We start from the raw sequence: 16,721 nt of genomic DNA, 5'->3' as shown, positions 1-16,721 counted from the left end.
CAGAGTGCCGGTTTGAGCTGTGTGCAATCGTACCGGTCGCTCCGATGAAGCACACCCGTTGGCAAATATGTTTCATCCCGCGAGCACAATTTATCCAAATAAGGCACACAATGGAAGGCTGCTGATGTTCTGAGCCCATAAACTGACATTCGATCGCATTTTGCTTTTTATTGCAAGAACCACCATTGACTGCAGCATCGGAAATTCCAACCAAACTTTCATACTACTCAGTTTCTTCTAACCGATGTAGCGTGGCAGTGCTTAGGTGACGTCTTTTGCCAAACAGCCCATCTACGGCGTCACCGTCCAAAACAGGCTTTTTCGTACGAGCCTCACAAGCTTTGGAGAGGGAATTTGTGCGATGACGAATTAAACACGATGACGAAGGTAGCATTGGATTCAAGTAAGTTTGTTTCCTCTCTTCTTCATCGCACAAGCTCTTGATACTGGGGACACACTTGTGAACGAGACACATAAGCTATTAAAGTAATGCAAAAACCGGATTCCAACAGGTTAAACTGCTCGACAAAAAAATCCCTGGCCGCGCCAGGTAAAGCCAGTTGTCTGACAGTGGCGAACGAATTGTAAAAGCCCAATGAATTGTTCACATCACAGAGAATTGCGTTAAGGAACAAGGGAACGGCGCCAGCGTACTTGAATTCAGAATGGTTTTCTGATTCACTTTCTTTTCTAAAAATCGCATCAAAATCTGATTGATTTTGCGAAAACTGTTGCATACAAAAGTTTATTTTTGGATGTCAGCTTCTCTAATTTAGACCGAAGCATTTACTAGCCGATGAATCACCGCAAGGTCACCCAGACAGATTTGGTCTGATGGACGACGGTATTTCCTGAAGACTTGGCAAGTAAAAATACACACGCTTGGCGCTTGGTGTGTGGGAGCAACCCTTTTAGATGATTTATTATTTTGGGATCGCTTTTTTTTTCCTACTTTGCTTCGTGAGCGCATCATCCAGGAAGAGCGCATCATTCGTGGAAAATCCTCTGACTTTAACCGTACGGCATCGTCCGACGACTGGTAGCGTTTGGCTGGTAGCTTAATTAGCGTCATGTTTGTATTAGCGCGCCAGACAGCACCGACAGATCCGTCATCTCTGGAGAGGTTTTTCGGTAAACACTGGGCAATGGCGTGTGATTTCTTTATTACTTTGTCCGCGTGAGTAGGTCCCCCCCCGTGCGGTGCACAACGGCACCGCTCCATTGTCTCCAGATGGTCAGGCCCAGACTATGACAGCGTCCCTGGAAGACCCTTGTCCGAGCCAAGTGCATCACCTAGCCAATTCTAGTGCCCTTCCAGTGGGTCGCCAACGTCCTACGTAGAGGTCAAAAACCCGACCAGCACGACCGGGGTGCTTGCGACGACGCTCCGCAGTAAAACCAACACACCCGGCAAAGGACATCGGCGAGTTTGGCTTGGCTGTACTGATCAACCAGCTGAAAACCTGTTTTCCAATGTACCAACAAGCGTCCCGGTCAGCCACTTGGGGAGATGTGCAGTTGGCGGATGAGGAAACGCGTAAAGTAAACTGCATCCCACGCCAAGTGCGTTACGCGCATTCCTACTGCAGCTGCAGTCAAGATGTGCTTCGGCAACTAGAGTCATCTCCCCATGTCTGCAGGGCGCGTTTAGCAGTTGTTTACACAAACAGGAAACGAAGCGAAAACGTTGAAAGAAAAAAGGCCACGCTTGCACCAAAACACCACAAGCTGCGCTGCTAAAAAGCCGGCCTGGATCGGGCCCGTCCGCTACAGCTGCCTCAGGTTATATTGGTCAAATAAAATCATCAACGAAAAACTCATGTATCAACAATGTCCGAGACAGTGTTCGCGACTTGCATATTGATCGGGTCGGGACACGGTAGGGAAAACATTTCCGAACACGTGATAAACCCCCGAAAACCGTCGAGTAGAGCGATGAAAAATTTGTTTCTAAAATGTAGGTCAGTAGAGCCGCCAGTCAATTGCCAGTTGCGTTTCCTTTCACTTTTTTTTTTTTATTTCGTCCGATCCATCCGATAGACATCGAAAGGGAAAGGGAAAATAGATGGGACCAGGCACGATAGGTGGAGCAATTCCCACAGCAACATGCGGGGTAGCGGGTGCCAGGAAAAATTCAAACGACAGTGAAAATGTCGTAACTAGTATCGCATGTGCACAACATCACCGGAGCGACATACTTCGGAGTGCACCGGAAGGGCGTTTTCGCTCCCAAAAATATCATACCTAGGTCTCGCGAGTAGTACAGCACACCCGCTGGTGAGTCAATTCCGTTGGCATACTTTCTAGTGCAGCGTGTTTGATGGGTAATCGTTGTAATGGTATGAGAGTTAATTCTGGGTAATGGAGTTGCTTAGAAATGCGTGCACCCAGATGCACGCAGGCTTGGTGCCGGGATTGTGTATGCCAGCTGTGTCAAACTCATTTCATCAGAGGGCCACAAGTACAAATTTTCAGTGATTCGCGGGCCGCAAAGTTGGGAATGGAAAATATACCCCAATATTTATGTAAAATACTTTTTTACATTTTTATTGTTAAACAAATTGACTTTTTGTGTACTCCTCGCTTCTTATCTGGAATCGTTTGTTATGTACAAATTTGCGATGTTATTTTTATATGTGCTATTTTTTACATGAGAAATTTTTTTTAATGTACTTTCAACGTTATTATTAAAATAGGACATTTTACATTACTCGCGTTCTCTTACGGCAGTTCTGCTAGAAAATATCTGTTAAACACACTTTTTCACTGAAGTAGGAGAAGTCTAGCAGCCTGTAGTGAATCTTTTTCAAGCAATCCGAGCTATCCATCACTGGATGAATAACAAAAATATTTGCTTGCAATGTTTTGACAGATCAAGAGAAAAATTGTAATAACACGTGTTGAAACATTACTTTTTGCTAATTTCCAAGTTCCAAGTGTTCTGGTGATATATTCATTTCTTATAACAAGAACCCGTATTTTACGAATAACTTTTTTTTTTAAATTACGATAATTTTATCTGACGAAGAGTCGTGGTGTGTGTTCCCATACAGATCGGCAAATCTGTTTTTGACACTTGAAGGGAGATGATTCGCGAATTGAGGAATTGAGGACTGTGTGAGCTAATCTATTAATAAGCTTTGTATTGCATGGCTTCGGCATTTAGATTATTTTTATCCTTAATCTAAATCCTTTAGGCTTAAACGTAATCATATCATTTTGGTTTTGATTTTTGAGGAGGTTGGAAATTACATTAATTCGTCTTGCAGAATGTTGGGTACAAATAATTCCAACTTGGCTACAATCATTTTTATTAACATTTATGGTGGCATGATTATGACAAAAAACAGAAGTGGCTCCAATCGAATATCAATGATGTAACATTCTAAGGTCGGAAAAATCGAAGCCGAATGAATCCTTTACTCGGCAGTCGGGGGCATGGAGATTGTCAAATTCGGTGGGACAACCGATGACTCCAACGGTTCCGAATGGCTTTAAACGGCTCTATAGGCTTCGGACCGTAGCCGATTGAGCCGGTCTCGTAGTACAGTCGTCAACTCGTACGACTTAACAACATGCCCGCCATGGGTTCAATCCCCAAATAAACCGCGCCGCCATACGTAGGACTGACTATCCTGCTATGGGGGGAATCAATTAGTCACTGGAAGCCAAGCCCACAAGTGGGTACAGGCAGGCCTTGACCGACATCGGTTGTTGAGCCAAAGAAAAGAAGAAGATAGGCTTCGGACGGCACCGAACGGAACTGTTGGTTTGATTTTGGCCGGATTCGGAGTAAGAATAGCTAAAATCGGAAATGGTTTTGAGCCGTGGATGCGATTCCGACAATCCATCACTAGTTGTTGCGAAGTTTCCTAGTGTGTGTATCAAGTTATTTTCATTTCTTTTTCGTTTGTAGACAGTTGACGCAAATCTATTTTTCCATACAGAATGCGCAATCGAATGTGCACAAAACTATGCTAATATTCAGAATTTAATCGAAACATAATACGACTGAGCTTGCATTCGATTCAATGATTCTTAAGGGTCTCGATTGATATGTACGTTAGTGTAAAATAAGTTTATGAGATGTTATGGGTACATTCATGTTAGTTTCCATATACCAACAAAAGGATTGTCCTTCTCTGGAAAATTTAATACACTTTGACAAATAGTAATAACAGATTTAGGGTTTGCAGTGCTTTTAGCAATTCTCAAAATACTCTTGCGGGCCGCATCCAGAATCGACGCGGGCCGCATGCGGCCCGCGGGCCGCCAGTTTGACATACCTGGTGTATGCAATCTGCGCCTACGGTAAACAGAAATGCAGGAAAGAATGAAGATTTACTAACATCCAGCCGAGGTAAAATAACATTGCGTAGGTCCCGCGGGGGTAGTAAGTAATTGCAGAGGTTGAACTATTATTTTCGAATATTCCAACGTCTATATAGCATCCAAGAAGCTAGCTTTTCTTCAATAATAAACAAAAATATTAAATATAAATACAAATATTAAGTAGATATGTTGACGCGTATAAAATAATTTATTAGGAGAAAATTGAACAAAAGTTGAATACACAACATTAGAATAAAAAAAAACATGAAACAAATATAACACACAATAAGTTTTATGAAAATATACAAAAAAATACAATTATTGAGGAAAAACATTTAAAATAATGTAACATCGTTTAAAACAAATCTTATACCAACAAACGATTACTCAAAATTAAAACGAAGAAATAACAACGAAACACTTTCAGCCAATTGAATGAGAAAAACATGACATTTAACATCGAACAAACAACACATCCAAGATGTAAATATGTGATTATAGTAATAAAAACACCTATGCATGTCCGTCTGCAAACTGGATGTGAAACTGTTTTTCGTTTTGAAGAAAGCCCCGTCGACCAGCAACTGTTACATTTCACTAGCCCTCCGAGAACTATCCCATCTGGAATACAGAAATCGAATCCAACGTCAAAACAGTAATTTTATAAGAAGAGAGAGAGGCAGAGAGAGCTGATGGGACGGAAAGCATCGATCGACCGTAGGGTGAGTGACCCTGGAGATGGGAAAACATTTGCCCCTTTCCGATACTGAGGGTGACTACTTAACCATTTAACGAGAGGAAGAGAGACAGAGAGAGAGATATAGAGAGAGAGAGAGAGATAGATAGAGAGAGAGAGAAAGAGAGAGAAAGTGAGAAAGAAAGAAAGAAATTTACTCGGAGAGCGTGGAAAATCATTCGCCTCTAACATACGCCTCGAAAAGAACTGCACTGTGGTAGAGGAAGAAAAGTATGGTGAGTTTATTTTTGGAAAAAACGCATTGCTTTGCATGCAGTTTCCCTGCCTTCCCTGTTACACAATCCGTCCGACAAACCCACTCATTTGTACGGAAAAATGTAGCTTACACCCATTTGAAGTAAACCGATCCAACCGAGTTGGCTTGACGTTACACGGCAAAGTAAAATCGGATCCTTTTGCCCCTTTGAACAACCCGACCGGACTGGGGCCGCCCAAGCGCAACAGCAGTCTGTGGGTACTCCTCCTTCTGCTTGTACTAATTTTCTCACCATTGCTACAGTTTTTTTTCCTCTGACCGTGATTTATGGAGCTAACTGCAGTTTACTTCAACTCCCTGGTTGTTGCCGTGAGCCTTCGCAGCATATGCTACAAGTGCCGGTCGGTTGTTGTACGGCGGGTGTTTCCCGCCCGGAGTTCACTGGGTCGCGACAAAAGAAAAGTCACACCAGCTGAATACCGCCCGGTGATGGATAGCAGGTTTTCAAAACATTGATCACTTAACCGCCACTACTACTAGCACACCACTTGGGGAAGAGAGCGCGCGTGGGACACTCATTTGAGAAAATGGATAAAATTTATGCAATTTATCTAGTCGCTACTGGTTGACAGGATTGATTGAATGATAGTTCATAAATTAAAACTATCCGGATCCTGAATTGACGCTATCCACTCGACGAATCAGCTTAACAAATTGATCGGAATATATTGCCAACTGCACAACCATGTGAGAATATAAAGACAATAAGAACTCGAGAGCTCTCTAGCTTGCTTAAAATGATAGAAATTTAAAAACTAAACGATTAGCACATGAAACTGTACAAAAATCTGGTTGAAATATGCACCATTACAAGTAAATATCAACAAAACATAACAATAACATTACAAAATTAAAAAAAGACTTAACAAGTTAAAGAACACCTTAAGCAAAAGGAACAAAATAAATGATAAATAGCACAAGTTGGTTCAAATTATATAACCTGATAAAAATTATCATCAAAAGAACCATGAATAATTGAAAAGTTACAAATATCATTTAAAAATATGTAAAATATTAATAAACATATGAGTGAAACTATGAAATCATTTAAAAGGATTTAACTTAACTAACTGATTACAAAACACGAACAAATACTATAATATATAAAAAAGAGACTGTCATAATCTGGGTCCCAAATGAATTAAATGAAAGCCTACGACACCGACCATAGCACTCAAATTGAGATTTCGTCTTCAAACCTTTTCCTGGTCATAAATGCACACGCCCGTACCATTACAACATTCCACTGCACTACTCCTATAGACCTAACTGACAAAATAGCTGGTAGCTTGAATTACACATCGCAAATTGCCACGCTTCATTTCGATTAACTGCATACCCGTAACTCCTTTGCCGCTCACTGTCCCACGGATTAACACCATATTAGCCCATGCTAATGGATCCCGGAAAACTATGTGCCCCACAGGTTCCCGCCTTCGATCGAAACGATTGCGCTAGCCTGCGGCTGACGTACACAAAATTCCTGTTCGATGCGTCTACACAACGCGCTCCAAACACAGCGCGCGCTTCAAGGCAGCGGGCCTGCAAATTCGTATATTTACACCATAAACTAAGCCGATCTACCGAACCGCTTTCGACAGCTGTGTTGTTGCACGGCGCACGGGTCCGTGTCCGTGCTGTGGAAGACATTTATGACTCCCCCTTACCATCCGCGAGCTGTCTTGCCGGGAGATTGGGGCGCCTCCGAACCATAAGCCGTGCCAATATTGGAGAAATTCTAACATCTCCAAACAAATGTGCCATCATTCTTTTTTTTTTTTTTGCATATTTGCAACGCGAAGTTATCGCTTTTGAGACTTTGGGATCATTAAATGAGCACTCTGTGTAGAGAAGGAACATAACCAGTATCACAACACGGCATACGAACCCTTCTCTGTATCTCTCTCGCTCGTATTTTCCAAAATTGGCCAATGCACCCCAATATGCTCTTATAAAGGATGGACCAACACGACAAGTGTCGTAAATCATCATTCTAATGTTGCGATCGTGAAGCACGCAAAGAGCAACGACACTATTCCCTCTTCTTATGCGTTCTTTTACCCTTTCCTATTTTCAAAACCAATGAAAATCGAAATGAAAGTAAAACAAAATATGCCATCAAAACACCGGCTGAAATGGAGTATAGATAGATAGCCAGAGAGTACACACACACACACTCGGCTGGGCCGATGGAAAAGATTTACGACGAGGTAAAGAAAACGATTCTGGAAAGTGGAGCATTTGATACATATATAAGTGAAAAATAAATTTCTCTCGCACGCGCGCCTATTTTGATTCCCCGGTACGGAAATTCACACGCGCAGTCACAGAGTACGCTCATCCACGCACAGTATGCATCGCCGTTTCCCCGTAAGCGAAATTTTAATCTTAGACAGGCCCCAAAAATAGAACCACTCCCTCCCCTTTTCGGCCGGGCCATTCCATTGACTATTGAACCGTGACCGCGTGAGGATTAATGCCGTCCCGCCAGCCACCGACCTTTTGCCAAATACAACCAACTATCTTAACAGCAGCAAAAGGACGGAAAGGGAGTAACGAGAATGCGACATGTGCGAAAAATCGTGCAGTTTTCCGAATCAAAGCGATAAAACAACAACAAGCACACTGGCGCCAATTTTGCATCCGAAACCGATTTGGCGATTGGGGACACAGAAAACAAACAAGGAAATTAAAGCTTCGTAGTTTAATTTATTTCCCTCAAACAACGCTGTGGTGTAATGCAGGAAAGGGATCATACAGGCACGTTTCCATTAGCTGCGGTGTTAATTACACATCAACAGATGACGGCCTGTACATACACGGGTCCTGTGGCGCAATGGATAACGCGTCTGACTACGGATCAGAAGATTCCAGGTTCGACTCCTGGCAGGATCGATCGTTATCTGGGGATAGCAACCCTCTTTTTTTAAGGAGAGGATTTTCATTGCAGGAAACACACAGGCGGATTGAAATTAATTACAACCCTAAAGATGATAACATAGCCAAACAAAAGGCAAAATTAATACAGTACATAGCGCGGGGATATAAGGTAAAGTAGTGAGACGTAATATAATCGCACAAGAATTTGGTTGGTCGAGATATACAATAACTAGCCAAACACCATGAATGTGTTTGTATGTACTCTTAGCGCCCTTTTCATACACATCATATTCTACCCTAGAGAGGGTTATTAATTAATTGAACCGGACACGTGTGCGTGAGCGCGCGCGCGCTCTCTTCATAACTGACCTAGGCATATCCCTTCAATGAAGAAACGAGGGGCTTGACTGACATCTGCAAAAGTATAGCGGAGATAATATACGCGCGTCCGAAGGGGAATAATCGTGTGACGGGTGACGATCGTATCGCAGAGTGAATGATCGTGCCGCGGGAAATCGATTAGCTTAATGGAACCGTACCAAGTTCCGGCAGGAGTGAGACTTTTCCAACAAGAAGAACCCATGCGGGATGCAGAGACCACATGTAAAATTGAACGAGCAGGGAGTTTCGTTTTAAAAATGATAAATTATTTACCAGGCCGGTTAAACCCAGGGACCGATAAACACTGCAGTGACAAGGAGGACTCAGCCATATCGACACCATCATACCCCCCAATATGATGGATGACTTGCCGGTTTGCTTGTCGTTTACGTCGCAACGCATAACTTTGTAGGATGTGACGATGAGAACACGATGGAAATTGATAAGTAAGTAAAAGAAATACTGTTAAAACATATTTGCTTCAAAAGAAACATCCAAACAGGCTCATCAAATTCATGCTTACGTATTAAATTAAACACATCATTTAATTAAAACATCCAGACGAATCAATAAAGCTCTTGAATAAACATAACAGCAATTACCAAGATTTTTATCCCGAGCGCATGAGAACAAGGGGGGAAAATTAGTCTCATTTAGTAACCTCCCACTCCAAAAAACACCAACATTGAGACAACTTTATCCTCCAATGGTTGTCACGTTCCAACTATCCCTGCATGGACTTTTCGGCTTCCTTATAAAGATTTGGTCAACGCAAACAATAATAATAAAAAAAAACCTCCCACTGCTGGGCGCCTTCCGAATATTACGCTCAAGGCGCTCAAGCCACACCGACCCGGGTTGACTGCTTAAATTAATAAAAATCAACTGATAAGCAAACACACGACCAAGTGACTAGTAGTGCGCGCGCCTTTCATCTCCCCCTGGTTGGTATAATAACAATTAACAGCAGCGGGAGATCCCGAGGCTACTTCGTCCGGCAGGGAGGTACACCTCCGATTCGCCGCCGTCAAAGTTCACGTTCCGCATGCAGAGTGTAGTGTAGAACACACTCAATATTGCTCCATTAGCTGCTTGGAATGACTTTACAACCAAGCTCAAACTGCAACCCCTGAGGACCAGTATTGCTTATGCAGCTCGGACTTTACTTCATTATGGAATTGGAGCGGCTTGGAGCTGGTGCTGGATTTACATATCTCGCTGGCTGTTCACACGTCTCCAGGACGGCTTCTCCCTTTGCAACACATTCGACTGAAACGGTCTCTCCTTGGACGAAACTGGAAAAAAACACTGCTGCATGCCCCGTCCTTTCGGAAAGGAAGATCTGGCAAACAATTTAACCAAAGCGCGTCCCAGCACCTCCCCCAAAGCGTCTAGAGCTCCCGGACTCCCAAGTAAGGAACGCCACGGCATATCGTTGGTCAGTGACTTCGAACCATTTTTACCCACCGTCGTTCAGTCCGGCGGTACCTCTTGCCAGTGTTCAAAACCCACACACACACACACCTCGATCTGCAGGGCAGCATGCAAAATGAGGAGCCCCCTGGTCCGCTGGGAAGGGACTGGGAAATTAATTAAACTACACACTAGAATAATTAAAAGTCAGTGAAACGTGGCTCCAGCGCCGGGGCACTTGGGTGGAATTACCGAACGAAGCTCCAGCAGGAGGAATGGGACTAGCCGAGGCGGGATAAAGAATCATTCGCTATATTCGCACGGCGTGCGAGACACGATTCGACGAAAGAAGAAGAAATCCCACCCTGGGACCACTGAGGGGTGGAAATAAAACGTCCGAAAGAAACATTGCCCCTTCTCGAGGACATTCGCTACGACGGACGGGCACGATGATCGGGCAAAGGATTCTCAAAGGTCCCGCGAGGAACGAAATTCGTGTCGTGCACATTTATCGCTTCCCTTCCCATCACACCCCTTCGCAACAATTAAATATGCAACAATGCAATGGTGTGCACTTGTGCCACCCAGCAACTCGACAAACGCCGAGTTCCTCGCCATAGGGGGGAGGCATTCTGGAAAAGGAAGCAGTATCCTCGCGACCGTCGCGCGGCGACTCCCCGCCCAAGATTATGGACGTGGAATCATAATAATTTAAATAAATATGCACAAGTGATCGTCCCCGAGTGCCCCCTACCACCCTACCATCTGAAACATTGGCCCATCGCCGCGGTACCGGCGGCCAAACCATTTAACAGCAGGAAAACGCCGGCGCCATCCTGCCCTTTTGCCGTTTCTTTTCAGTGGAATCGACAGCATTCCTTCTCGAAATGGTCACTTGCTGGTAGACCGATGGATAGGACGGGAATAGGGGAGAGCGTGAACTATGGGCGTGCATTTCGGAAACGATGCATCGATGCAAATAGCATCGGCATTTACCACACCACTTCGCGCATTTTTGTACGCCTTCCAGCCCGAAACAGTGGCAGTGGGGAGGGGAGGAAGACAGACCGTCGGACAGGTATTTGCATCTGATTTACATGCAATTGAGGAGGATCGGGATTGCCGCCCTGCTGTTTGTGAACTACGCGCGATGCGCGCTGCAATTTGAAATAGGCTACACCACTCCAACCGGTTTGATCCACTTCCGCTCGTTAAAAAAGGGCGCTGGCGACGAACCTATCGGATGAGGCGGAGGTTAATTTTTTGGCAAGTTTTATGTACCTGTAGTGATAGAAGAGTGGCAGGGATGATTCCTCATTGCCCGGAAGGTGCATCCAGTGGATAATAAGCTTCGGATGGAGCGAATTTATGCACTACCTTCGAAATGGAAACTCGAAACTTTGCTGAAAAGTTGAAGTTCCTGGGAATGTGTCATTTGTTACTCAACTCCAAGAAATGAACCATGCTTTATGGAGGGTTTATCCACTGTTTCATTTAATAGTTTACGAGATGCAACTGATTGGTGATTCATAGTTTGGGGAAAGTACCATTGCATCCTGCAAGATCTGGTTGGTTTGAAATAAATCCCCACCTTCCACCATTTGTGATACAACTCCGTGGACATTGTATGATTAGTCTCCCAGGTACAGCTGGTGTATTGGTGAATCATTTCAAAAACACAAAAGAAGAGTAAAGGTAAATAATTAAAGAAAGAGAAAAACTTTCCGACGTTCAATAATTACTGTTACACGACTGCTTCACTGTCTAATGAGCTAATAAGCAGCTCTTGAATTGTTGCCAAAGAACTTCACAAGTTACAATCCCATCTATCCCATGAGTAATTCTGATGGAATAGATGATTCACTCAGATACACGCTTCCACGGCACTCATCAAGTGTCATGTCGCAAATAGCCGTTGTTCGATTGATTGCCTCCCATAACAATCAAAGTCAGACTCCGAAAGCAGAATGAAATCGAACGTCTCGTTATCCGGCTACAAACATACAGTTTCCTTTCGGCGGCGCTAAAACCCCTTAAAGCCACACTAAACCACCATGCCAACGGTCCAATACCAAGCCCCGTTCAATACCGTCAATATTGACCTTTATTTTCAAGCCCTTGACAGGCGAGACAGGGTTCCCCGGTCCCTATTACCAGTGGCGTTTCACCCTTGCCACTGGCAGTGCCAGCGAGATTGAACTTCATAAATCAATATTGGTAGCGCGCGAGAGCCAACGACAGCGACGGCTGCCTCAATTCGCGTAATAGACGCGTCGCCTATGGCAACGCATACAGCAAGCGCAGACAACGTAAACACAAACATACAGACACACACACCCTGCGCCTAACACAGAGACTAGCAAGTGGTGTACTGTTCCTGATTTATGAGACCATTGACTCCTGTGTATGCTCTTTACCCAGCACGATGTGCGGCTCTAAGCCAGCGGACAACGGATCACCAGGGAATCCCTTTTGCTGTCGCCCGGTGACAGAAGAAGAAGCTCCAGCGATTAGCTGATTGGATAGAGCGCGCGCTCGCACAACACATGCAGCCGTTTGGGGTAGTAGCTTGACTGACTCAAAGTCTTCACGCGATTGGGCAAATAAGTCGCCCAGTACCGAGAGGGAGGACAAAAGAAAGGACGGTGCGTGGCGTTAACTGGAAAAGAAATCTAACAGAGAAATTAATTAAAACCCATCGCACGCACATAATTCAAATGTGTCACCCCGTGCCCTACGCAGGAGCAACCCTACAACGTGCTTATTCAATGAGTTGCTTCGTAAAGACAAAATTGGTCGTTCAGGTGTAAACGTTGCATGTGATGTCATTTGCAATCAATGTTCGAAGAAAGGAAATCCAAACTAACCGGGGACACGTACAGACAGTTCGAAACGGAACAATGTCAACTGAAGGGGCACGGTGAGGATTTTAGTTGCTAAGGCTGGCAGCATAAAAAGAAGGTAGAAGTGCCAGTAAGCTATAGCCGGCCTATCGTTCGTGAACGATCGTTACTACCCGCGGGTGATCATGGCTCTTTACCCCCGGTCGAGGAAGCCGGACGGAAATCGCAATGCAATCGATAGGCTTTATGTTACCTTAATGTCTTTGTGTGCATAACAACATGAAAACAAAAGCGACCAACGCGTAGCGAAGCCTTCTGGTCTGGGTACTCCTGCTTTGGACCTTGCGAGACCTCAACCCTCTGCCTTGTTGGACGGAATGGCCGGATATGGTGACTGGAATACTGAAATTAACCAGCTGTAACAGTGCCGGCGCATGCCGCAAAGCATATAATGAAAAATATCGTTGGGAGTTCGAAAAAAACAATTTGGTGCGTTCTGTGTGATTCATGCTTAGGATCGTGCGTCTTAACTCTTGGGTGCCAATTCTTGAGTATCAGGTTAGCTTAAGCTGTAAGTTTATATGTTTTCAATGTGATTTAAAATTATTAAATTGGTGTGTACTAATTTTTACATTGTGTTTGATGTCTTTTTGTTCTAGAGTTCTAGGTATTTTCAAAAAGTGACAAGATGACCCAAAAAATTTAAAATACAAAACTTAGAGCACAGTCCCCATGGCTCTCATAAGACAAATAGGCCTCAAGACAATTCAATCGAATTGTTCATTTTGTTCATTTTGCTATCATTTGACAAGTTGATTCCGGTCGGCAGATTCATGTCGATGAAGCTTAAATTGACATCATATATCTCGATCAAGTACGGCCAGGCCGTCCCAATTGAACAATAAATAAATCTCGATCGAGTAAGCAGATTTGACTGATTTTCTGCCAACAGCTCAAGTTTTCGGAAACACGTAAATACAAGGAAAGATATAGGAAGGATATGATAGGAAGGAAGAAGAGGATCACTGCACTAAAATTATTATTCTAGATTAAATGGAATTTTTATCTCCATTTTTTATTGAAAATTTTATCCATTTCCAAAACGTCATCAAAATGCCACAAAGAGTGTCAACAAAGAAACGTTCCCGTACGTTCTGGTGCTGCTGAAATGTGAAGTTTTCATGCTCCACAGACCAGCATGAAAAACGCACCGAACCGGCACTCCGCTGTGTCTCGTTGTCGTTGAGGTAGAACGCAGTGTTCATTCCACCCTGCGCACATGCACAGAAGTGAAAAATGTAACGATTTCGATTTTCACTGCACGTCTACTGTTTACCTCACAGCCACATACAAAGACAGACATAAAAAGTATAAAACAATAACACACAAAATATTCCTTCCGACTAGACACGCGAAAGCATGCTCGGTCACGAAACGCGACCGACTAAAGGCAAAACAAACGACCCAACAACAACAAGCCACGCCCCACGCCAAGAGAACTTCACTCGAATGGAAAAGTTATTAAATTACGCACGCAAAAATGTTCTTTTTTTTCACTAACAGCCCCCCCGCAAGTAAATCTAACCGGGCCAGCTGACTAACCGCGGCATGCGTCCATTCTGAATCCTCACTTCTCAAGTGGCTTCACGGTGGCAGCAAGGTGGCAACCCCGACCCCATGACGAGCAAGCAAGCGCAGGAAAAAATAAAACCACTCTCAACCTTCCTTAGGAGGTTTAGGGGTTTAAGGGCAACCTCCAACTAGATCCAATTGTGATTGACTTTGACAGGCCCCCGAACGTCCGTGTGCCAAAAATCACTTTCGATGATCGTATGGCGCTGAAAAGCGGCACCACTTCCGACTCTCGACGTGGTAGCACACAATCCATTAGGTCCGACGTCCACTTAGAGGGCCGAACGGTGAGCAAGCAATATCAAGAGGAGAAATGTTGTTTTTGCGGTAATTTGTCTTCTTCTTCTCGGGCTAATATTTGCTCTACATTTAAAGCGATGTGAAGCCAGTAAAGGTTCTTATTTACTTTCTCGATTGCCATAATTTACATGTCCACGGAAGGACTTTCGACGTCAAGTGACGCGCCGGTGACTAGCTACTGCGTTCGAAAATAACATTATTCACACCCTGCCGGCTGCCAGCCTTGAACCGGAGTTTGTGGACAGAAAAAAAAAACACAAGAAGTTAATTAGAAAATGGCGTGCTGAACCCAACCGGCGCTGACCTAATGAAGCTGACCGAGCATGGGACTCGCGGCGAATGCTGAACCAAGCGCAACTCGTCACCAAATAAATCAAGCGAATATTTCAAGACCATAGCAACTTAAAATTAGTAAAAATTAGTATATTTAACTAATTAACTGTTTTTCTCACACTCTCAGCAATAGCGCGATTGTTTCGATGCGTTCTGATGGGTCTCTGGCATGAGCTGGACAACACATCGCTTGCAACAGAGGTACACTCTCTACGACACATAGGGCTTAACATTCAGCCCATGAGCTCACCCTGCGCGATCTCGTCAATCAACTCACATAACGATGACATTTGAATTCATTAAACGCTTTCGCTTCGTTACATTCAGCCGGCGTACCCAACCGTCTACGGATCGTCGGGTGGTCAGCACTACCCTGCCCTACTCTCTCTCCTCATCACATCCTCATCCACAGGGAAAAAATACCACTCCTTCTACCCGCGTTAAGGTTAACCCAACTCGAACATTCACATTTCCGTTCGACCCTATCAGAACCTACAGAAAGTTCTGTCAATCGATTTTCTATCACTCGTAACATTCGGCTACACAGTAAATCGCTTTCCGAGCGGAAGAGGGCAACGGAAATGTTTTACGAAAACTGTTGAAAATTCATCGCTTCATTAGCTCACCGCTTCGAAGGCGGGTTTTGCGGTTTGTTTTCCGTAGCTGAAGAAGTGCCCAACGCATGACAGGAGTGTTTTTTTTTTCATATTTGAATGAACCATTCATTTCCATTTCCTGACCCTTCGATCAGACCTGGAAGCAACATCCAGCGCAGCGTCCACCCATCCATCCAGCTGAGCTAACAGCAGCAGCAGCAGTACCATGCGGAACCACAAACTCCTACAAACTCCCGGCCTACTCCAATAACACAGCACGAGCAGGGAGAGCGTTCCTATCGCCTCCCGGCTTAAACATAAAGGGACGCGGTTCTCGATGCACGCTGTACCCCTTTTTTCCGTTCTATTCTTTGCTACTGCCCGCGTCTCAAGTTGCGTACAGGAAACCATGTGCCACCATATGCGCAGCATGATGATGTTTATGATGAGCATGATAATGTCGGGTACTGGGACGGGTACCGAGGGGCAGGGGTCTGACAAATGCAGCCGGCACAGTATGGAAAAGCAGTACAGTGAACCAAAGAAGGAAGAGGAAGCGAGAACCGGCACCCAGAACACAGAGGCAGCATAGAATTATCTTGCAATGGTTTTGTTATCTTTCCAGCTATAGGCTAGTAAGCAGTGCACAAGTGAAAGAAAGCGCTGAAAGCGTACAACTGTTGATGCACAGATGGAAGCTATTTGAAGTACGAGACTACAGTGTTGGGGCATGAGATTGTGAATGAATTCTTGGTAAAAATGAGTTGTTGAACATGGAAAGTATTTTCGTAAAAATAAATACCTTTCGTACAGAATAAAAGAATAAATTACAACATTAAATGGACATTGAGAAAACTAATTTAAATGGCGCTCAAAATTTCCAGTAAGAAACTCTGGACGAAACCAAAAATAAAGAACATAACCATAGCAAGTTTGCATTAATCCGTAAAGGAAGAACGGAGAGAAAATGAGTAAAAGAGAGAAAGTGAGAGCAACAA

The 16,721-nt window shown here is 44.1% G+C and overlaps 1 protein-coding gene and 1 non-coding gene across 2 annotated transcripts in view; one reads left to right on the top strand and one right to left on the bottom strand.

Annotated features, from left to right (window-relative positions):
• The window catches only part of LOC1280787 (matrix metalloproteinase-2), a 264,242-nt gene that overhangs the window by 243,702 nt on the left and 3,819 nt on the right, over nucleotides 1-16,721 (bottom strand). The window lies entirely within an intron of this gene.
• Trnar-acg (transfer RNA arginine (anticodon ACG)) lies at nucleotides 8,168-8,240 on the top strand. Its single transcript has one exon. It is a non-coding gene; the product is annotated as a tRNA-Arg (tRNA).

This window comes from Anopheles gambiae, chromosome 3 (genome assembly GCF_943734735.2).
Source record: "Anopheles gambiae chromosome 3, idAnoGambNW_F1_1, whole genome shotgun sequence".
NCBI classification, from domain to species: domain Eukaryota; kingdom Metazoa; phylum Arthropoda; class Insecta; order Diptera; family Culicidae; genus Anopheles; species Anopheles gambiae.
Note: the sequence above shows the minus strand (reverse complement) of the source record. Positions and strands in the feature narration are given on the sequence as shown.